This window comes from Vulpes lagopus, chromosome 3 (assembly GCF_018345385.1).
Source record: "Vulpes lagopus strain Blue_001 chromosome 3, ASM1834538v1, whole genome shotgun sequence".
NCBI classification, from domain to species: Eukaryota; Metazoa; Chordata; class Mammalia; order Carnivora; family Canidae; genus Vulpes; species Vulpes lagopus.
In genome coordinates, this window is record NC_054826.1 from 72,419,753 (window position 1) to 72,445,215 (window position 25,463).

The 25,463-nt window shown below is 34.2% G+C and overlaps 1 long non-coding RNA gene across 1 annotated transcript in view; it reads right to left on the minus strand.

Annotated features, from left to right (window-relative positions):
- LOC121487616 overlaps positions 1–25,463 on the minus strand; it is a 146,684-nt gene that overhangs the window by 37,063 nt on the left and 84,158 nt on the right. Inside the window, exon 2 of the long non-coding RNA XR_005986879.1 lies at positions 9,914–10,000. This is a non-coding gene — a long non-coding RNA (uncharacterized LOC121487616). The remainder of the gene's footprint in view (positions 1–9,913; positions 10,001–25,463) is intronic.

The window sequence follows — 25,463 nt, forward strand, 5'->3', positions numbered from 1 at the left end:
TAGTAAAATGCTACATTAAAATTCAAATCTAGAGCACCGGGGTGGCATCTGCCTTAGGCTCAGGTAATGATCTCAAGGTCCTGGGATCAGATCCTGAATCAGGCTCCCTCCTCAGCTGGGAGTCTGCTTCTCCCTCTTGCCTGCCCCTGCTCATGCTCTCTTGTGGTATCTCTCTAGCTCTCTCACAAATAAATAAATAAAATCTTTTAAAAAATAAAAAACAAAATTCAAATCTAAGATTTCTTGATTCCAAATGGTTTTGGAATTGACATAGGTTTTTAACTCTTTGAAAATGTCTCTCAACTTTTCATCATTTCTCATATATAACTAAATTTTTATTGTAAAATGACTGACTTATTTCACTTAGCACAATACACTCTAGTGCCATTCATGTTGTTGCAAATGGCAAGATTTTGTTCTTTTTAATGGCTGAGTAATATTCTATTTTATGTGTGTATCTAACATCTTCTTTATCTACTCATCCATCAAAAGACATCTGGGCTCTTTCCATATTTTGGCTATTGTGTATATTGCTCTATAAACATTAGGGTGCAGTTGTCGCTTCAAATCAGTTTTTTGCAAAGTAAAGTCAGTCAGAGAAAGACAAATACCTTATGATTTCACTCGTGTGGAATTTAAGAAACAAAACTGATGAACACAGAGGAAGGGAAGGAAAAATAAAATAAGATGAAAACAGAGAGAAAGGCAAACCTTAAGAGACTTAACTACAGGGAACAAACTGAAGGTTGCTGGAGGGGAGGGGGTTGGGGGGATGGGGCATTTGGGTGGTGGGCATTAAGGAGGTCACTTGATGTATGGAGCTTTGGGTGTTATATGCAACTGGTGAATCACTAATTTCTACTCTTAAAACTAATAATACAGTATATGTTAAGTAACTTGAATTTATTAAAATAAATACATAATTTTTTTAACGTAAAATGTGTTACCTAATTATATTGTCAATTTTGTTAAACTGGGAACTATGTTTCCCAGAAAACTTTTCCATATTGGTAGATTCTTTTGACTTTTCTAGGATCTTGGTTAGAAGTATCCAAAAGAATCTGATGAGATTTGGAGGAGGGGTAATAAAATGTGCTAAATAGCACAAAATTACTCTTCTATTTTCATCAGTAATTGCAAGAGTTTGCCCATGGGTTCCAGCTTTCCTTGATATCCTCCTCACTGCACCCAGCTCTCCTGACTCCACTGCAGGCTCCACCAACCAAGATGTGGGCCATCTGACCCACAAAGGCAAGAACCTCCAGAGACTTTTCCAGTTCTTCACCCTCTTTTTACTTCTGCTGTTGGACAAGCTTGGCTTTTCAGATTTAGTGATTAATGAATAGCACTGAATAAAACTCCAGTTGTTCCATAGCCTTATCAATACTTGGGCCGTTATTCCTTTTAAATTTTAACTATATTAATAGATAGATAAAAGTATATAATTGTTTTAATTTGCATGCCATGATAACAACTATAGTAGAGCAATTTTTTCCTATATTTATTGGCCATTTGGATATCCTTGTCTATAAAATGTTTACCCAAATACCTTGCCCATTATTCTGTTGGATTTTCTGTTTTTTTCATGTTGACTTGTATATCTTTTTATAACATGAATATGAGCACTTACAGTGCTCATGAATATGAGCTGTAAATATCTCCTCTACCTATATAAGTTAGTTTTATAGTTAGCTTTATCAGTCTTTTCCAATATGGTAAAATAAAGCTTTGCTTTCCTCATCCCAAGTCATGATTGTATTGCATTCTTAAGGTTTTTTTCTTTTTTATTTTATTTTGCATTTAGATCTACAATCTCCTGAAATTGGTTTTTGTGTATGTTGTGAAGTAGAGGTTAAACTACATGCTTTTTCTTATATGCTACCCTATTGCTTAAACACCAGTTATTGAAAAGCCCCAGAGATCTGCAGTGCCCACTTTTTTCATAAAACAATTTTCAACATTTGTTTGAGGCTCTTCCTGAGATCTTATTTCTGTCCTATGGATCTAGTACACTAGTCTATCCTTGTGACAATACCATACTTTCTTAATTAATATGGACTTAATTCTTATTACCAGGTAGAGAAAGTCCAACTAGTCTTAGCTAGTTTTGGCTTTTTTCCATTTTCATAGACATTTTAGAGTCAACTTGTCAAGTTACATACATACATGCATATTTTAAGAAAATCCTCTTATGATTTGACTGAAGTTGCATTTAAACTAACAGTTCGGGAAATATTGGCAAGTTGTCAGTATTGTATCTTCTAATGCATGAACTTTGTTCATTACTCCATTTACTCAAGATTAAAAAAAATCTTCTCAATAATGTTTTATATTCTCTTATGAAGATCTGATATAGTTTTTTTTATTTATTCCTCAGGATTTGACGATTTTTTAATACTACTGTAGGCAATATATTTTTAAAATTACATTATCTGGATGTTATTATTGGCATATATAAATACATTTGGTTTTTACATATTGATCCTGTATCCAGAAAACTTGCTAAAGCTACTCATTATATCAAATCATTGATTGGTAGATTCTTTTGACTTTTTTAGGAATAAAATTCATCATCTAAGAATGATATTTTATCTCTTGCTTTCTAATCCTTATACTTTTCTCTAATTTTTTTTTCCTTGCTTACATCTGTCTAGGTCTTCAAGAACAATGTTAAAGAAAATGGTTGTAGCTACCATATTTATTTTACACAAACTTTAAAAAGAAGCTTCATCATTTTGCCAAAAAGCAAGATGTTTTCTATAGGTTTAAAGATTTTTTTTAGCAGGAGAAGAAATTAGGAAATGGCCCTTTTTTTTCTAGAAATCTAAGATGTCATATACAAATAAACACTTATATGTAAATCTACTTAAATATATTTTAAATTTTAAAGTAGTCTTCCTACAACTATTAAAATAATCAAGTTACTTTTTCCCTTTAATCTACAAATAAATTACATGGATTGATTTATAAATCTTAAATAACCTTCCTTTCCTGGAATAAATCCAACATGAGTGTGTTACAGAACACTTTTAAGATACTGTCGGACTACTTTGGGAATATTTTTTTTTAGTGTTTGTACATATAAGATGAGTGAAAATGACCTATAATTTTCTTTCTCATTGATTCAGATGTCAATTTAATTGTTGCTTCTGCAAAGTCAATGTGCTGATCTTTCTTTGGCTGCTTTTAACATTTTTCTCTTTATTTTTCTAAGGTTTATTGACTAACGTTTAATGTGATTTGGCTCAGAGCCTCGGTGTCCATCGAAAGATGAATGGATAAAGAAGATGTGGTTTATGTATACAATGGAATATTACTCAGCAATTAGAAACGACAAATACCCACCATTTGCTTCAACGTGGATGGAACTGGAGGGTATTATGCTGAGTGAAATAAGTCAATCGGAGAAGGACAAACAGTGTATGTTCTCATTCATTTGGGGAATATAAATAATAGTGAAAGGGAATATAAAGGAAGGGAGAAGAAATGTTGGGAAATATCAGGAAGGGAGACAGAACATAAAGACTCCTAACTCGGGGAAACGAACTAGGGGTGGTGGAAGGGGGGAGGAGGGCGGGTGTTGGAGGGGAATGGGTGACGGGCACTGAGGTGGACACTTGAAGGGATGAGCACTGGGTGTTTTTCTGTATGTTGGTAAATTGAACACCAATAAAAATTAATTTAAAAAAAAAGAATCTTTTTTGTTAATCATCTTTATGATTTGGTAAGACTTCTTGAAAATCTGAGAAATATGCAGTTATTATGTCTTCAAATACATCTTGTGTCCCATCCCATCTTTTATTCTGGGACTCCAAGTGACATTTATAGCCTTTTTGGTTTACCCTTTATGATTATTACATTTATACTGAATCTTTTCCATCTTCTCTCTTTTTGATTCTGTTTGCATTGTTTCCATATTTTAAAATTATTTGCCAAATCTATCGATCTCATCTTAACTTTTTGAGTACAATATAAAGTCATTTCTTATTTTGCATTGAATAACTCCAACACAGAGAGCCCCTGCTTGTTTGTCATATATATATATATATATATATATATATATATTATATATATATTTTTTTTTCTGATCATGTTATAAAAATATTTTTGGAAAACTGCAAAAAACAAATAGGCTGCTATAGTATCTCCAACAAGGTTTCATTTTGCTTCCTCCAGGGAGTTAGGGACAGGATCATCCAGGGATCAGTTTCAGGAGTTGGGATGACTCAGGCTGAAGGGCCTACTGTCTCTTGTAGGGCCATGTTAAGTATCAGTACTTAGCTCTGGGACACAGCACCCCATTGCAAGGCCTGAGACTCAACTCCATGTTCCTCAGTATGGAAAGGATTTCCAAAGTGTTTTTCAGCACCTCAGCCTTTCTGTTGCTCACTTAAGGATCAACAAACAACCCTCTTCCTTAAGTAAAAGTGGCCCTGAAGTGAGGGTTAACCTTCTCAGGCCTGATCACATCCTGGCCTGATCATTCCTTACTGGGCCTTGAAGCAGGCATTTTCATAGTATTTCCAGAGATTGTATCTGTGCTTGCTGGATAATTGGTATAAATTATTTAGTTTATCATAATAGGAACACAAATGTTTGCTGACCCTTCATTCTTTGTGATGTTTAGGCAAATTGTTTATCCCCCTAAGTCTCCATATGGACATGAGAATCTTCTGTGGAAAGTGTGATGACTTTCCAGGATGAGACAGGATGATTATTGTTTGTGAATATCTTTTTATGTGTAAAACATAAAATAGGGAGTTATTTATATTTATTTATATTAATGAGAAAAATCACATGTATTCTAATAGGACACACATCTATGAACCAACTAAAATAATGGGAGATAAAAGCATGGATTTAATATATTATACATAAGGAGCTGACTGGAAGAGTATGACTGCTACTCCTTGTAGAGGGTTCACCATAACCATTCCAAACTAAGATAAAATCTTCATGCAGAATACTCAAAAGAAAACAGCTTACAGCACTGTCCACTTCAGAATCCCATGAAGAGTTTCTCTTGCCTTCCATTCACCTGAGTTACTACTGAGCAACTGAAAACTGTGCAATTTCACTGAGTCTTTTCCTGTGGCAACATAAGGAAGGCAGAAGCCAGCTCTTCCCTCTGCCTATTCAATCTCCTTTCCATTCTGAAGTAAATAGTTATGGAACATCGGAAAAACAATAAAAATTCAATTAAGAAGCCCTTGAGACTCTGGCTTTATTTTCCGTTTTTAGGCAAGCTTAATAGTTTAGAAAAGAGGAAAGCTAAAAAAGAAAAAAAAAGACAGTAAATTAGATTTTGAAATTCAAAGCCACACTGCTTAGCTTCTTCAAATGTAAAATGAGGATTACTCATATCTACCTTGTAGGTGCACAGGGACCATTAAGTGCAGTGATTCATTAAAGCACTTCCATAATTCTTGGCTCTTTGGTCTAAAGAAAAGTTAAGCTACTATTGTGATTATAATGTGTATTACAATATGTAGATTCTAAAAGTGTACCTATATAAGAATTATTAGTTGCCAAAATAATTAACTAATAACCTTACCTCATGTTGACAAAGCTCTACTTTTTGCACAATCTAATATGCTCCTTGAACAAACCTTGAGGGAAGTAGCTGAGACTCATTGCAAAAAAAAACTTTGCTAGAAGTCAGAAGTTCTGGATATAAGTCCCAGCTATGACATTTGTCAGCCATTGAAGTCTGCAAAAAATCATCTATTCTCTGCCTCAGTTTTTTATGTGCAGACTGAGGATAATAGTTTCCTCACAGATTTGTCAGGAGTAATTAGATAGCACATGTAAAACTGCCTACCTCTGTGGGCAACTAGGTACTTCAGAATGGTTGTTGTATTACCAGCCCCATTTCAGAAATAAGGAAACAGATTCAGAGAGTTAAATGGGTCATTGTTACCACATGAAAAGGAAATGACAGCACTGAAAATAAGATGCAGTTTATATGAACATCTATCCCAGCACTCTTCCAGAGGATCCTACTACTTTTTTTGCACTTGAGAACAGCAATGTGTAGTAGAAAATATATGCTGAATTTTATTCAACTCATCCTATGTGATTCAGCAATCATTTTGTGCTTCAAAGACCCAACTGGAATACCAACTACTCATGCAAAAGAATATAAATATGAAATCATAATGTTATGCTAAAGATTTCTAGTTGTTTTTCAGAATTCATCTTACTCCTTCTATATCTGCAGAAACAGGCCAAAGGCCATTCTGGGAGCACGTGAACAAACTTAGATATTAAGCTGAATGTGTCCTAGAGTCTGTAAAAAACACTGAAAGCCACTGAGTCTAAAGAAAATCCCATTATCAGCTTGTTTGCTTTCCTTTTGTTTCTTCCTCATAAAAGTCATGCACAATATGAAAGTAAAAGTTATGAAAAATTACCAGTTAAGCAGGAACTGGGCTTCACAGATTTCGGAACTTCTCAGAGTGCTGGACAGCTTAACAAAAGATTATTCAAAGAAGAAACTTACCAGCTAATTGAAAACATGGCAAAAAAAAAAAAATTCTATTTGATATAGTCTTAGCTGTGAAATTACAACAATCTGTGGTGCTTCAAAATGAAACCAGAAATAAGGTTTCCTGATCAAGCAATTAAATTGTAACCAGCACAGTGATGATCAGACATTTATAATTTTCCATTTGCGGAGAAGACCATCTGGTTAACTTGGAGCCTGTGAATGCAGCTAATATCTTTTCAGAATGAGACTGGACTGTGTGAATGAACCACCCTTCATGCCTGGCTGCTTAGGATCCTCACTTTCTTGACCTTTCACCTCCCCTCAAGGCCGGAGAGCCAGAGAACCCCATGATTTCATTATAGTAAATTAGATGTCACAAGCTGTTGTGATCTGTCAGCCAAGTTTAACGGCAACATTGCAAGTTTTCTTGCTACTCTCTAAGAAATCAATAATGCCTCCCTCTGCAGCAGGAACCTGAGCTCAGATCACTTTGTCACATTTCAAAGCAAATGACACAGCATGTGGAAATGGGTAATAGACAAAAAACAAAGAAGTACAGAACTATTGAAAATGCTCAATTCAAGGAGGAGAAATTAAGACCTTGCAGAGTTTCTAATTATATTCTCTCCTTCTGTCTTTCAGATGGGCATTCAGAGTCTTTTATGTTTTTAAAAATCAGAAGATTGCACCTTCAGGATTTCAAATTAGCAAATTTCTAATAAATGGTGATTCATTTTAAAGCAGCAGAGTCTGCATCTGAAGAGGTAAATAAATAATCCAAATGGCCTAGTGGACTAGGGCAGGGTTTCAGATGATAAGGAAGCCATTCTCTAGTGTCCTATAAATTACAATGATTACATGATGATTGTTGCTATTATAATCATTAGTCTTATTATAATTTCCAACTTACAAATGAGATTGGTACAAGCAAAACAAAGTCTCCTATATGAGTTTATAGAGGTGGGAGGATTTTTTTTAAGTTTTTATTTTAATTCCAGTTACTTAGCAAACTGTATGGTATTAGTTTCAGATGTACAATATATTGATTCAGCACTTCCATGCATCATTCATTCTGCGCTCATCACAAGTGTCCTACTTAGTCCCTATGACCTGTTTCACCCAACCCCCTACCCCCCCTCCCTCTGACAATGGTAACTATCAGTTTGTTCTCTGTAATTAAGAGTCTGTCTCTTGATTTGACTCTCTCTTATTTTTTTCCCTTTTCTTGTTTTGTTTCTGAAATTCCATGTATCAGTGAAATCATATGGTATTTGTCTTTCTCTGACTGACTTATTTGCTTAGCATTATACTCTCTAGTTCTATCCATGTCATTGCAAATGGCAAGGTTTTGTTCTTTTTTATGGTTAAATAATATTCTATTATATATAAGCCATACATGTATCCCTTTTAGTGTTTTCATATTTGGGGGTAAATATCCAGTAATGTAATTGTTAAGACATAGGTGCTTCTATTTTTAACTTTTTGAAGAACTTCCATACTGTTTTCCACAGTGGCTGCACCAGTTTGCATGTCCACCAACAGTGCACAAGTGGTCCTTTTTCTCCACTTCCTCATTTAGCCATTCTAACAGGTGTGAAGTGATATCTCAATGTAGTTTTGATTTCCATTTTCCTGGTGATAAGTGATGAGCATCCTTTCATGTGTCTGTTGGCCAATTTGAAGAAATGTCTGTGAGATGGGAAGATTTGATTCATCTCCATGCTCCACCTTACACTTGCAAGAATTTCTTATATGGAGGTGGATAGAAATAGTTCAAATCACGGGTCAGCAAATGACAGACCACAGATTAAATGTTTTTCACTGCCTATTTTTGTAAATAAAGTTTTATTGAAACATAGGCAAAAAAAAAGAAACATAGGCACATTCATTCATTTACATATTGCTGATAGCTATTTCTGGCTACATCTGCAAAACTAAGTGTTTCAAAGATCATATGAACCCCTCAACCAAAGTACACTATCTAGCCTTTTACAAAAAAAAAAAAATTTGCTGCCTCACAGTTTAAGTGATGCTGAGTGTATCTATCATTTTGTGCAAATGAACATAGCAAAACCTTGGGATGCCTGGTGATTCAGTCAGTTAAGTATCTAATTCTTGATTTTGGTTCAGGTTATGGTGTCAGGGTTGTGGGATCAAGCCCTACATTGGGCTCTGTGGTCAGCACGGAGGCTCTTTGAGAATCTCTCTCTCCTTCTCCCTCTGACCATCCCCACTGCTCTAAGTAAATAAATAAAATCTTTATAAAAAAACAGAAATAACAAAATCCAAATTCAAGTGGCCAAGTTCTACCTTAGGGCAGATTTTGCAAGAAAAGTAGTTGTTTGAGGGTAGAGTAGAAGGATATGACCTAGGGTGTCATTATTATTATTATTATTTTTAGAAATTCTATAATTTCAGCTTGTATTTTTCTTTCAACTAATGATTCTGTAATGGAAATTTTCAATTAGAAGAGCTTTTGGAATTTCGTTTTGTTAGTAATTTCTGATTTTATCACATTGTTATCTAAGAGTACTGTTTATAATGCTTTCACCTTATGGAACTTCCTGATAATATCTCTGTGACTTAATCTATGATTAATTTTTGTCATAAATATTTTAAGACATAAAACATTTGTATTTTAGTCTTCCACCCTCATTCCCATATTTCCTTTAGTCTTAGATCTTTGTATGCATATTTTAAAATGCTCACCAGTGGAACTGTTCGTGTTTTTGCAGTCCCTTCTTGGCTGGATATTCTCATCTCTAATATCATCTGTAATAGATTCCTCAAGAAGGACTCATGGGTACAAAATTTGTATGTAAATATTGTTTTTCTTTTCTTTTTCTTTTAAAAAGATTCTATTTATTCATTAATGAGAGACACACAAAGACAGGCAGAGACACAGGCAGAGGGAGAAGTGGGCTCCCTGTAGGAAGCCTCATGTGGTACTTGATCCCAGGACTCTGGGATCATGCCATGAGCCAAAGACAGATGCTCAACCACTGAGCCACCCAGGTGCCCCTAAAATTGATTTTCTATAACCATGATACTTGCAGGAACATTGACTGGATATAAAATCCTGGGTTTGTACTTTCATTTTATCCACCTGTAACTTCATTTTTTTAACTTATAATCATATTGAAGCATGAGCTTTCTTGGTATTTAACTTGTGCTGAGCACTTGGTTTTGTGTAATTTTATTTTTTCCATTCTTATTGATCTCCATTGTTTTGGGAGGCAATACTAGGTGATGTGGACATAGGCAGCAGTCATTGTCTTTATATATCACAACTCCTTTCTTGTAATATTTTATGTCATCCATTATGCCACTCATCTTGCTCCAGTAAGTAGCCTTTGAGCTTTGCCCAAATTCTTTTACATTATAAGACAAATGACCTAGGAACAATTTACACTTTGTTCTTACCTTCCCACTGCTGAACATGCTGGGGCTTTCGGAATTTGCCTGTTCATGTTATTTTAATCCACCTCAAGATAGTGATCATTAAAACACCTGGTGCAAAAAAATGAGAGCAATGTGTTTAATTGGACATGTCATAAGCACTTACACAGATAATGCCAAATTGTTCAGTGTATAGTTCTAGCTAGACAGAAATACTTTTATTATATTATGTGAAAGTAGTTTGCATTATAGATAGTTGATTATAATATGCTTTAGGTTTCCTATAACGTTTGTTCTATTGAAAGAAAATACTTGTTTTCTAACCATAAGCACATATTATATCTATGATTTAAGTTAGCCTACTCTACAGAACATCCAAAATCCTGAAAGGTGCATTTCTGGCGAACAAATCCCTTTTTCCACTGCCTGTGTATACAGAGCCCTCAGCAAATATCTGTGGTTGATATACATTTTGCAAATATATGGCCTCTTAAAGTAAGGCAATGTATAAGAAAAATATTAAAATGAGATTCATAACATTTATAAGTTTTAGTAAACACAATGCATTCTTCAAAATTCATGAAGAAAACTGTGTAATATGTTGTGTACTACGTTCGGAAAGTTTGCTTCCAAAGTTTTCTTCACTGAATAATGAACAAATGTTCAATACCTAAGCAGTGTTTATCAAGTGTTCTGTAAAATAAATAAAGAAACAAATAAATAAGTAAAATAAATGCACATTAAAAAGGGCTTTCAAAGAAAGGAATTAACTATTGCAATAAGTGTGAATATGAAGAATAATAATCAAATAGTTGATTACCAGCATTACAGAAACATTTAATTTACTGATATGCATTTTGAAAGCTGGTTTTATTTTATTATCAAGACTTGTTTGTTTGTTTGTTTGTTTGTTTGTTTGTTTGAAAGAAAGCTCAAGCCAGGGGGAGGAGCAGAGGGAAATGGACTAGCAGACTCCATGCTGAGTGAAGTGGGACTCAATCCCTGACTCCAAGATCATGACCTGAGCCAAAATCAAGAGTCAGATGCTCAACTGACTGAGCCACCCAGGCACCCTGAAGGCTGGTTTTAATTAGAAAACCTTGAGTGTTCATATTCTGGGAAACTTTTTTATCACTAGTAGCTACCCAAAACCTATACAGCACTCTTCACACATCCTCTTTTTAAAAACCAGTGAAAATAATCAAATACACACACACAAAAATCTCAGAAATAATTAGATTCATGCAAATATCTGAAATGCTTTCTAATTTGAGTATCTGCAAATGTGCATTAAAAGTGTCATAAAATAATGATCTCTTGGGATTTATAGGTTACATTGTGGCATTCACATTCTTATACTGGCCCTCATTAGAGGAAACCAGGATGTGCAAAGAAAACTATTCTTAGCCTGGTTTCCCAGGGAACCAAGGTACATGAATTTTCTATGTGTCTGTCTCTATCAAAACCATTTGATCTAGCATATAGCAAAGCAAGTTAAAATTGGAAAGAGAAAATCCAAACTAAGCAAATTTTCACTAAGTTAAAACATCCAATAGCTATTAAGCGATATCAGTGACTAGCACGCTAATTCATGGCTTAAAATGATTCATTGGTTATCAAGTCTTTGGCAAGGATTATTCTACATAGCTATGCTGGGGTGTACTGCACACTTCCAGGTGAAGTACTCACATAGATTATAGGTACATGGTGCCCAGGGAATTATGCAATGCACAACCTACTCAACTCCATATACAGCAGGCCTAAAATCTAATAATATACTCCAGTAAAACTAAACTATGCAAAGAAAATTGCCATAACATCAGTAAGGTCAGTCCATCCAGAAACTAAGAGGAAAAACTGAAAAATGAATTCAGTTAATTTCAGACGTATCTGAATAAGAAACCAAATGTTCAAAACTGAAAATACAGATTTTGAAAATAGTTACACATACAACACGATTATTATATGCTCTTATAAACTGGTTTGGGATATTCTTTAAGGAAACTAATTAACAAATTACTTTAAATATTCATTGCAATAGGTTTTCAAAATATGCATTTAATGAGAATCAATTGAATTTTTACATGTATACCAGTTCTATCTGTAATATGCACAATCAGCTGTATGTATGTACAATCAGAAATAATTTGTTTCAAGTAGCAGTCCACCTCTCTATACAGAAATCTAAGAATACTAGAGGGTCTCATTCTAATAGTAAAATAATAACAACTAATCCCATAAATATCTAGCTAATTAAATATTCACCACAGAAAATTAATGTGGCCTAAAAAGTGGAAGGGGTTTTATTTGTTGTTGTTGCTGTTATTGTTGCTATTGTCAAATATATGGAAGTTACCTAACATTAATAGACAATAAATACATATCTTGATAAACAGTAGGATACGGAGACTTGTTACAGAATAAGATTGACTAAATGAGGAAAGGGATACTACTTGAGATAAGAAGTGATGTAATGGAAACAGAGGTGGCCAAGAGGGAAATACTTTAACTAGTAATCACAAGATGGAAATTTTTTCATGAAAAGATGGGAATAGATAAAAATTCAACATTATCTCAACATAAACTATTCAGGTGGGAAAAGGAATAAACCTGATGTGACATAATTAATGTATATTTTAGATATACATTCTAGGTTATTGAAGGGAATTAACATGTGAAATCACAAGATAGGTGAAGGTAACTACCTGATTATGAACCTACAGGATCAAAAAAATGAATGAAGTTTTAGGTAATTGATGGGAAATATAATACATAGGCTTGATATTACCGATTAAAAGTTGAAAAGGAAGTCAGGCTATTGTCATTGTATTCTAAGTAGAGTTGTTTTGTGACTAATGAGATGCCATCAAAGATTTGTGTAAATACAATTCAAGAGACCATTTCTTTAGTTATCTTATGTAAAATGAATAAGTAGAAAGTGACTGGAGAATGTAATAAAAACCCACTGCAAAACTGCAAACTCTTTCCGTAAGTCACTGAAATAAAAACAAGACAAGAGCAAAGAATGAGAACACATGGGAGCCATCAGCCACTCAAAAAGGTGTAACTAAGGGATCAATACTGGGGCTTATCAAAGAAGTATGATGGCTTAATCAGTGAAAAACTACAGATTTTTGTGCCCAATCTCTCTCAGAAGAAATTCTTAAAGTGAAGTCTTTAGCTGTTCTATAAAATGAATCTTATTAAGAGAGGTGCCTCTGCAGACATCATATTCCTACTAATGTATATGAATGCCCCTGAGGAAATCTTAAAGATGCTTTGATATCTCAGGAAAACAACAGCATAAAACCTAGATCACACTTTACCTCCAAAGAAACAGAAACATATTCCCTCTACTTCAATATAAAGGAGTCACTGAAAGTCCCCAGACATGGTCTTCCAAGGACTTCAGTAACTTTGGTCCTATAAGGCAGAGATTGAGGAGTAGATATGGTATTATAATCTAGTTCAAAAGCTACTCATCAACAAATAGATTCATGACAAATGACTCAATACAGTTTTAAATAACACATTTATTTTAATCATGAATGTCACCGGAATGCCTGGTTCTGACTTATATAAACAAAATAAGTCTGTGCTGGTAAAAAATAATTAGGTTATATTTCTCTGCTCTCCTCTTTCCAAATCTGTTCTTATCAGAGAAGCACTCAAATGAAAATTTCAAAGGTGCTTTATAATGTATTTTATTGTTGTATTTTTTTTTTTTTTTGCTTAGCAAAGTAACAAGTTACTTCATTTTATATTTCTTCAAAGTGTGCATATTATATTAACTAGGATTCTAGTTGAAAATAACAGAACCGATTCCCACTGGTTTAAATAAAGAGAACAGGAGGACAAAAAGAAAATGAGTAGGATGAAAAGTGTGGATGTACATTTATTATAAAGCAATTATCAATTTTAAAGAAACATTTGGATTCTTAATTAACCCAAGGCCTAGACTCTATATGAGCTATAGAAAGGAAATGAACCAAGAAATAAACACAACAAGAATCCAGGTGATATTTTCTATCTCTCATTTCTTGGCCCCCCGTGGATCTTCCTTCTTTGCGATGATAAATAGCTTCATCACTGCTCCTGAGCCCTTACATCTTCTGTACTCAATTCAGAACCCTAAGAATGAATATTTGATTGGCCTAAGTTTGATCAGGTGGTTACTCTTCATAACTAAACTAAAGTCAGAGAAAACAAGGCTACCTGGACCCTACATCTGTGAAAAGTATAGGCAGTGATCAAGAAAGGCAAACTGAGCCGAAAACTCAGTGATTTCTATCACAATATTACAGTTTGTTTGATATATTTCTTGATGTTGTATTTTTAATAAACTAGTAACTGGACAAATCTATCAGATAGTGTAGGAACTGCCTGTCAGGGTTAGTTCTCAAGAATGACTACACTTCCCAAGAATGACTATACTTCCATGCAGAGAAAATAATCTCATCCCCAAAAAAGATAAGCAGGAGTCCAACTGATTAAAATGAAATAAGGTATAGTTTTAACATTTTATAATTATTTCTGTAAATACATTTTTTTCAACTATACTAACAAGAATACTAATCAAAGTGCTAATATTTAAGGTCATTGGCCTTTTATTCCTAACATAAAGAATGTGTTTATAAAGTTGTAGTTTTAATATATCCTTTTAAAATTAACCGACTATTGGGCTGCACGGGTGGTTCAGTCAGTTAAGCATCTGACTCTTGACTTGGCTCAGGTCATGATCTCAGGGTTGTGAGACTGAACCCTGCTTTGGGCTTCATACCCAGCATGAATATTTGTAAGGCCTGCTAAAAGTGTAGTGAAAAGAACAGAAACAATACTGTGATTCTCAGACCACAATACAGACTCTATTACTTAAAGTCCTTCATTGTTAGCCTTATTGAACTGCTGAGAGTCAAAGATTGAGCTTATCCCCCAGGAAGACTTATTAAGAAGTTGTCAAAAAAGATTTAGTGATAGAGTATCCAAGATCATACACTTAATTCTGATATTTAGACAGCTCTTACCTTTCATATAGAATTTTTCAGGAAAAAATTGTTTCCCGCATTCAATAATTTGAAAAAAACTAAGGAAAATACACATTAAAAGTATGCATCACAAAAGAAAACAGGGAATAGAGCAGAGTATTTGAACAAATTTTCTGTACTTAAAAAAATTCACATCATTGTTCATAAAAAGTCAAGAGATCCAGTGATAAAAGAGAAGGTTAGACAAAAGTAGCAGATAAAATGTAGGTCTTAAATAATTGAAAGTATGAAAATCATATTAGAAATAGTATTAACAGGGCAGCCCAGGTGGCTCAGCAGTTTAGTGCTGCCTTCAGCCCAGGGCCTGATCCTGGAGACTCAGGATTGAGTCCCATTTCAGGTTCCCTGCGTGGAGCCTGCTTCTCCCTCTGCCTGTGTCTCTGCCTCTCTCTCTCCCTCTCTCTCTCTCTCTCTTTGTCTCTCATGAAAAATTAATAAAATCTTTAAAAAAAAATAATAATATGTTTAATAATAATAAGGATATGTTTGGACTACTATACCAATAAATGGTTTTATTGCAATATAGTTTTAGATTCACTGATTTTGTTTTATGGAGTGCCTAAATTGCTTTTAACTTGATCATGTAAATTTTTCATTTGAGATAATAAATTTTTCATATCTAAAAATTCCATTTGGTTCTTTTTACCTCCTTAATTTTTCTTCTCATTATATTCATGTTGTCCTTTAAATCCTTAAGCATATTTATGATATGTATAACAGGCACTTTACATTCTTCATATGCTAATTCTATTATCTCTATCTTTCTGGGACTGTTTTTGTTGACTTATTTTACTTCTTTTGGGCTTACATGTTCCCCTCTCTTGTGTCTATTTTAAATGGATGCTGGATATTTTGAATTTTACCCTATTGAGTTTAAAATAAGACAATAGAACTCAAAGCCCATTAGATGACTTTTTATGATAGAGTTAACTTACTTGAGGGTAAACTTAATCCTTTTAAAGTCTTGTTTATTTATCTTCATTAAGGCATGTTTGAGGTAACCTTCACTCTGATTTAGCCCTACTACTTATGTATAATCCTCATTTAGGTCTACTGAATGCACCAAATGTTCAAAAATGATTCTCTACTCTTGGGGCATCTGGGTGGCTAAGTTGGTTAAGTGTCCAATGCTTGATCTCAGCTCAGGGCTTGATCTCAGGGTTGTGAGTTCAGACCCCATGTTGGGCTCCACACTGGGCATAAATCCTACTCTAAAAAATTAATCAATTAATTAATTGATTGATTGATTAATTAAAATAAAAATGATTCTCCATTCTGACTGGTTTAAACTTGAAAACCCTTCTGCCCTGTGTGGGCTCTGGTAATTGTTATACTTTCACTTTCCTGTTTGTTCTTGGCCCAGCTTCATAAAGTTTTACCTTTGCATCTCTGGCTTTAAATACAGTAATAAAATATGAAAATCGCACATGCAGATTTCTGGAACATTTCTATTTGTAGTTTCCCCCTCTCTGTTATTCTTCCCTACCTATGACTTACAACTTCCTTAACCTCCTCAAACTTTAGCTTTCATCTCTTTAATTCAATAAGAAACTAAAAACTTCATGCTTTTCTTTTGATTCTCTTCATTTCATTATTGTTTGGAGAGTGCCTCTAGGCTGAAATACAGGGTTCTTTTAATGCTCATCTTGTGTTCGCTGTATAGGGATTGCAGTCCTATGCTACCTAATATTCAATGTCTGAAAACATGTTTTTTTTTCATATATTTTGCCTAATTTTCTAGTTGTTTACAATGAGAAACAAGTCCCAGTTACTACATCATTGCTGTACCTCATTTCTATTTTGTTTTTTTTTTGTTGTTGTTGTTTTTTTTTCCTCATTTCTATTTTGAACTGTCATTTGGGGTAGTGTGAAGAATGAATTGGAGCATACAGAAACCAGTGGTGGGGATAACAAGATAGAAAAAGCAGTGATTGTGTCTATAAGAAGAAAAAAAAAAGCATTTGAGTCAGCAGCATTACTGGGAGTAGAGAGAATGGAGAGTGTCAAAACAAATTCAAATAGAAATATGTATTTAATAGCAAGAGTGTTATCAGTTCTTTCTAAAATCTTGATCTTTGTAATCACATCATTTAATTAAATAAAATTATATATATTTTAAATGTTTGTTTTACCATCTGTTTTTATGACGTGCTTTTATTTTCTGTAACTACTCCAATCGGTGCCTTTTAAAATAATAACCTTCTCTTTTTTAAAAGATTTATTTATTTATTCATGAGAGACAGAGAGAGAGAGAGAGAGAGCCCGATACATAGGCAGAGGGAGAAGCAGGCTCCTCCCAGGGAGCCGGATGAGGGATCCCCGATCCGGGATCCTGGGATCAAGCCCTGAGCAGAAGGGAAACACTCAACCGGTGAGCCACCCAGGTGTCCCAAAATGATAACCTTCTAGAAAGCAGGTGCTATATATACACACATTTTTATAGAATAGGGCTTCTTGTAAACATACGTTATATATCTACATAGGATGAGGGAATTTATTCCTGTATAATTAAAGTTGCTTTGGATTATCTTCATGAAGAGGAGAGTAGTGACACAGCTATTGCAAGAAAAGAGGCAGTTCAGCCAGCCTTTATGATTTTGGAAAGCCTGATATGATTTTACTGATAGACTGCTACCCTTCTAATTATCTTTTACTTAATTTATTTTCCATGAACATACATCAGATTTGATTAAATATCCTACTTTATCACGATATTAAAGTATATATGAAATCATATTTTTGAGGACACATGTCTATGTATTTAATGAGTATGTGTGTGCATACGTAATGGAAGAAGCAATGTAGAAAAAATAACCAAATGATTACAGAAGTGTTAAAGCTATAGTCCAGTCATGTTAGAGATGCTACAAAGGCCAAAAATAAAGAGAAGTTTAACTCTGTAATAAACTGGTATTTGAATTAAGTTTCAGGAAGCCATGGGGGGGGGGGAACACATGTGGAGGGAAGGTGCTTCTAGGCAGAAAGAAAAGTTATATAAGGAGAAAGGATAGGCTGGCAGCATATGCTGCTTGCATACTTAGTTGGGTTCATTATCTTCTGCTGCATTGATTTCAATGTGATCTTTCAGAAAACTTCCCAGTTTAAGACCAATGAGACAGAGGTATTTAAAGAACACTGGAACTACATTGCAAATTGATATTTTTAAATAAAAAAAGCTTTAGCAGCCAGTGCATTAAAAATGTAGAAGAATTAAATGCATTCAATGAATAATCATCATTATCATAATTGACATGTACTAAGTACTTATTATGTGGGAGGTACTATTCTAAGGCCTTGACATTTAATTTGTTGATTTAATCCTTACAGTCTCCCAACAGAAGAGAGAAAGGAAAGAAGGAAGGAAGGATAGAAGGAAGGAAGGAAGGAAGGAAGGAAGGAAGGAAGGAAGGAAGAAAATATTTTTGAAGCTACTAATCACTATGACTGATTCTTCATTCTTGTCCACTTGGCCTGAGCTCCTCATCTAGAAATTGAATGATAACAGAGCAGAACAAAACTCCCACTCACACATATATACAGACATATACACAAGCCCATACACCTAAACACATACATATACTAGACATTCCATTATAATAAAGACTGTAACACACCCAGAGCCTTCAGCATTGCTGGGAGTTCTGGTGGTTCTCTTCAAGACAATGTTCACTCTGTAATTTATATTCCATGACCAAACATCAGATTTGACTCCTTATTATAAAGTCCTAGTTTTTTGTGGGTGACTGGTCTGAGAAGCTCGGATTCAAAAAATTAGTAATTATTTTTTAAAAAGTAAATGAAACAATGATATAATCAAATTTTAATTTAGAAAGTACAATAGTGATATAATCATATTTTAATTTAAAGCATAATCATATTTTGTAACCAGAATTAACTTTCCCTTTTTCTAATTAGAGCCCTCCTATTTTTGTCTGAAGAACTAATTCACTCCCAATTTCCCAGGCGGCATGGGACCTGGACCTGACCAACCAAACAAATCAACACATTCCCCTAGCTGTGGTGAGTGATTGAAGAAAAAGCACACATATAGCCAAGATAGTCAAGGCTAATTTCAGGATTTTTTCTTTAACAAGTTAGAGAGAGAGATTTTCTTTCCTGCTGGAATAATTGTAAATGAAACAAGCCAAAACTTATCAATGGCCAGCAAGTGGAAAACATCTGTAAACAACAAACCACAACAAAGAGATTGACAGAGTGGAAGAGAATGGGTCTGGATGACATTCTAGGTCATTGTATTCAGTCACACCTAAATCTAAAAAAATGGTACTGAGCTTTTCACTGCTAGGTCAAAAAATTATTTTGTTTAAGCTAGCAGATTTGGTTTCTTTCACCTTCAATGGAAAGACACCTAATATACAAATCCTGCACACGCCATTCTCCTCTTGGAGATTAACAGTGTATTCATTACTCTTCTTTCATTAGTCATTCAAGAAATATTTATCAAGAGTTTGCTATGTGTGTACCAGACACCATCCTAGGTTTTGAGGATCCAATTATGTGAAAGATAGACACAAGACTGCTACCAGTTTCATTCTTTTGCATATTGCGGTCCAGTTTTCCAAACACCATTTGTTGGAGAGACTTTTTCCCACTGTATATTCATTCCTTCTTTATTGAAGATTAATTGACCATATAATTGTGGGTTCATTTCTGGATTTTCTGTTCTATTCCATTGATCTAGGGGGTCTATTTTTATGTCAGTACTATATTGTTTTAATTACTACAATTTTGTTTTTTTTATTTATTTATTTTTTATTTTTATTTTTTATTTATTTATGATAGTCACAGAGAGAGAGAGAGAGAGAGAGGCAGAGACACAGGCAGAGGAAGAAGCAGGCTCCATGCACTGGGAGCCTGATGTGGGATTCGATCCCGGGTCTCCAGGATCGCGCCCTGGGCCAAAGGCAGGTGCCAAACCGCTGCGCCACCCAGGGATCCCTAATTACTACAATTTTGTGATATAATTTGAAATCTAGAATTATGATACCTTCAGTTTTGTTTCTTTTTCTCAAGATTGCTTTGGCTAGTTCTTTTGTGGTTCCATACAAATTTTACGATTGTTTATTCTAGACTGTGAAAAATGCTATCCTGATAGGGATTGCATTAAATCTGCAGATTGCTTTGGTAGTATAGACATTTAACAATATTTGTTCTTCCAATCCAGGAGCATGGAAAGTTTTTCCATTTCTTTGCATTGTCTTGAACTTCTTTCAACAGTGTTTTATAGTTTTCAGAGTACAGGTCTTTCACCTCATTGGTTAAGTTTATTCTTAGATATTTTATTGTTTTGGGTGCAATTATAAATGGGATTGTTTTCTTAAGCTCACTTTCTGCTGCTTAATTAATAGTGTATAGGAATGCAACAGATTTCTGCATATTGATTTTGTATCCTGCAACTTCATTGAATTCATTTATTAGTTCTAGCATTTTTTGGTGGAGTCCTTAGAGTTTTCTATGTATGGTATCATGCCATCTGTAATTACTGAGAGTTTTACTTCTTCCTTACCAATTTGGATGCTGTTATTTCTTTATGTTGTCTGATAGCTGTGGCTAGGACTCCCAGTACTAAGTTGAATAAAAGTGGTGAGAGTGGGTACCTTTGCCTTGTTCCTGACCTTTGGGGAAAATCTCTCAGCTTTCCACTCTTGAATACAATGTAGGCTGTGAGTTTTTTCACATAAATCCTTTATTACACTGAGGTATATTCCCTCTAGACCTACTTTGTAAAGGGTTTTTATCATAACAGTTGTCATACTTTGTCAAATGCTTTTTCTGCATCTATCAAAATGATTATATGATTTTTACCCTTTCTCTCATTGATGTTATATATATCATGCAGATTGTTTTGCAAATACTAAATCATGCAAGTACTGAACCCCTTACAACTCAGGAATAAATCCCACTTGATCATGGTGAATGATTTTTTACACGTGTTGTTGGGTTCAGTTTGCCAATATTTTGTTGAGGATTTTTCCATCTATATTCATGAGAGATATTGGCCTGTAGCTCTCTCTCTTTTTTTTTTTTTTTTTTTTTTGTGGTGTCTTCATCTGGTTTTGGTATCAGGATGATAATAGCCTCTCAGAATGAATTTGGATGTTTCCTTTTGTATTTCTGGAGTATTTTTAAAAGAATAGGCATTAACTCTTCTTTAAATGTTTGGTAGAATTCACCTATGAAAACATCTGGTCCTAGACTTGTTTTTTAGGAGATTTTTGATTACTGATTCAATTTCACTGTGCCCTTATCATTTTTATCCTCTTTCTTCTTTTCCTTCTCTTAAGCTCTTATCTTCTTCTGATACACTATATATTTTATTTGTTTGCTTCTTCATTGTCTCCTCCACCAGAATGTATGTTCTTTGCGGGCAGGAATGTTTGTCTGTTTAGTTCTGCTTTATTCCTAGAGCCTAGAAAAGAGTCTGATATTTAATATGCATACTAAATATTTGTTTACTGTATGAATATATCATATATAAAATATCAAGCATATTTTCCCAGTAAGTCCATTATTCATTTCATTATAAGACAGTGAAAAAGAACCTATATTTTTATGTTTTCAGCCAACAAATCGTGTATCATGATAGGCTAAAATGTAATATATCCTATTAGTGTAAAATGTAAAAATGAACAAACTATTCACAAAGATATTCTTCATAACACTTAAAATATATTGTTTTATCAGAAGGTAAGTGGGTAGGGGATGGGTGAAATAGGTGAACGGGATTATGAGTATCCTTATCATAATGAGCACTAAATGATGTGTAGAATTGTTGAATCACTATATTGTATACTTGAAACTAATATAACCGTATGTTAACTAATACAACACCATACGTTAACTATACTGAAACTAAACTTAAAAAATAAAAATAAAGGTCAAGTTTTAAAGCAAAAAATACATATATGTTGTTTTATGATAGTAAACATGCAAAATACCACCCATATCCCAGATAGATAAAATTTTAAATTTCCATTTCCTGTAAGTATTGCCTTACAATATTACTGGAAGTTACAAAACTAAAAGGTCAAAACTAAAAGGTTTTTTGAGGGCAAAAAACACCATGCCTTTTGTGCTTTTATAGAGAGAGGTGGAAAGAAAAGAAGTATTTTTTCAGAAGTAATGACTACATTTTTTCAACTTAGTTAAAAGATAGATGAAAATGGACACATTAATAGCAAACTGTTAGTTTCAACAATTAGTTTTCAAGTCTTCCTGGTTTTCAAAAATCAATATGTAAAATAGGAAGTTTGTTTTGTTGTCTCCTTTCAGTTAGTTTTATCGTTCTGCTCCCAAGAACAATCTTGGAGAAGACATATATAACTGTACTTATGCCTTTTGTTTGCTAATAGGCATTTCTAGAGGTCATCAGTTTCACTCACTGGCAGACACTTTGATTATATTTTTCCTCTAAAAGTTTTCTGAATTCTTAAGGACTTTAATGCAAGTTTTTTGAGCAAAAGCTATTCTGAATGTTAATAACTGGAAGCTTTTATCAAGTACTTTTCTGCAGCAGCACTAGGTATGGTATTATGAAAATAGGATTTAAACAAATAACAGCTGTTTAGCAGGTACCAGAAAGATTAATTTGGTTTATTTTCTTGGAATAAAATGTAGATTCCATTACATGAAATCAAATTTGTCAATATGATAGCCTTAGGTAGATGAAACTTCTGAATTATTAAGATCATTATTATAACTATCACTATTTTCATTATTATCATCTTTTAGAGTCATGGCCAAGGTTAATCCATACAAATAACAAGTCATGGAAATTTTTCTTTATCTTTTTTAGTTTTTAATAGTGAGAAGTTATATTACTTTTTGTGTTGTGCCAATAGTCTGTCATGGGACTTCCAATGCCTTAAGCTTGGAAAACCTTCTGAAGATTTGAATCTTCCTCTTCTGAAATGGCAATATCACTCTACAGTGGTCTTACTAAATCCAAAATGTTTTTTACTATGTTGACAGATATAATTAGAGTGTAAAGCCCGGCAGGCATAGTCAGAAAATAATGAATTCATGGTGAGACTAATCAAAAACTACTAGCATTCTCTTTTTTCTTCCTCATCATCAGAACTAAGAACTGGGAAATAAAAACACGAGAAACAAATGACCTTTCCAGAGTCCAAAATGAAAATGGCCTTTTGACTTCTGCGGTAATGAAATCCAAAAGCAACATGAAAAGAATAAATGGATCACTCAGCATATTGGTTTAATCCATTTTAGAAATGAAGGTCTTGCTCACATACAAGGCAAAAGAACTGCTCCCCAACCATTTCAATCAGAACTCCTGGTAGAACCAATCAACCACACAAAAAATAATGAACATGTCAGATATCTCCCTGCTCAGCCAATCATATCTTTTATAAATGAAACACAGTTAACCACAACCAGAAGTGCATACTCTGATGCTGCTACTAGTGCACTAGTTGAGTTTACACTGAAAAACGTGCCCAATTCCAGAATTTCCTGTACAAGTGGCCATCTTTCCAACCCCTTATTAGCTAAATCATGCCCTCAAACTTTAAGAATTTCATTCTGAAACATTTATGTAGCTATTAACAAAGCCTCAAAGAATCAAGCCATAGAATATTAAAGCTAGAAGAGACTAGAGAGGACACACTGTCCGGTAATTTTAAGTTGTTATCTACTGAGATGTGAGCATGGTTCTAGAAACTCATACTCTTGATGTAATAATAGCATTTTACCTTATGTTTTTATACATTGATATGACATACAATATTCCTTTTGAAAAAGATGTATGTTCAAAGCCAAAGTATGAAATCTTTTATCTAGACCAATCATTTTAAATTATAGATGGGGAAACTGAGGCCTTTACCTATTCAGAGACTGGGACAAGCCAATAGGCTCACAGATACATGGCTAGCTAATACACAACCCTGTTCTATTTTTCCTGTGACAAAAGGCAAAAACTCAAGTCAAATGGATTTTTTTAAAAAAAAGAAATGTAGTTGATCATGCAAATAAGAAACTCAAGAGTAGGTTAAAATAAAGCTAGATCCAGATGCCCAAAACTGATGTCCAGATGTCCTTCCTCTCCATCTCTCAGCACTACGCTTTGTGTTGGCTTTTTCCCAAGCAAACTCTGTCCACAGAGTTGCCCTGGAAACTTCAGATTTATATTCAACCAGCCTTAAGTCTATTGGAAAGAGAGCTTCTCTTTCACATGAGTTTCATCACGTTTGAGTCAGTATTGAGTCTCATTGACTTGAATCATAACACTGAAATCAATTACTATGTGCAGGGAAAGTGGAATATATTAATTAGCTAGGCTTAGGTTACATACTACCCTTTGAACAAAAGGTAGCATAAGCCCATTTTAACCACATGGATGGACTATAATGAAAATTGAGTCTTCATTATCAGAAATAGCAATGGATGTTAGAAAAGCAACAATTCAAAAAAAAGTGCACTGCCCTTGGTCACCTATCTAGAGACTGTCCCTTAGGACATCCTCCATCCTTAAATGAGGGTAAGAGTGGCACATTCAAGAAAGGCAGAAATGGCAGCAGGCAAATACAAGACTCAAATCAAATATCTCTCCTTTGCTTATTCCATTTGTTGCTCTTAAAAAAGACCCTCTTCATCCCAGGCACCCTCAGAATGCCTGGATACCACTTGCAATAAGAAAAACAGCTAATAAATTAACTTACTTTCTCTTTACAATTAATCCTACCTTGTTCTTTCATCAGCTACTTCCTGCATATTTGTTCCCTGGGCACTCAGGTCACACTTCTATTAAATCACTTGTAAGCTGACAACATAATTTATCTCTCTATATACACCTATGCTCCTCAAGGGCACACACTCTTTTATTTATCTCTGTAACATCAGCACTTACCACATCACTCGGCACATTCCAAATGCTGAATAAATGTGGATTGTTGTTGCAGTAATGATTTAGGGTAGGATTTCCAAAGTGAATTCCCAAAACGTTATCTTGTCAAATGTTTCACCAAGAGAGTTTCCATAGTCAAACAAATTTTGGAAACACTATACATTATAAGTCATCTCAGAGGGTACCTGGGTGGCTTAGTGGATAACCGTCTGCCTTCAGCTCAGGGCATAATCCCAGAGTCCTGGGATCGAGTCCCGTATCAGGGTCCCTGTAGGGAGCCTGCTTCTTTTCCCTCTGTGTATGTCTCTGCCTCTCTCCCTATGTCCTTCAAGAATAGATAAATAAAATCTTTAAAAAAAAGTAAGTCATCTTAGAAATTCATGATTAGTTAGGGTATTAGCATATTAGATGTTCTGCTATGTCCTTTGTTTAAGAAAACTGACTTGTTTAAAGTTGTTTCCAGTATTCTTAGTTTATTTTAACTTAAATAGTAATATCGAATGTGATCAATAGTCCATGGAGGATTATCTGGGGAAATATGACTTATCTTCACCTTTTGTGGGAGTATTTTGTTTTGTAGAAGCAATTTGCAAAAGATGATACTTAACCGAAATAATTTTTCATTTACCCATTCATTCAGCCAGAC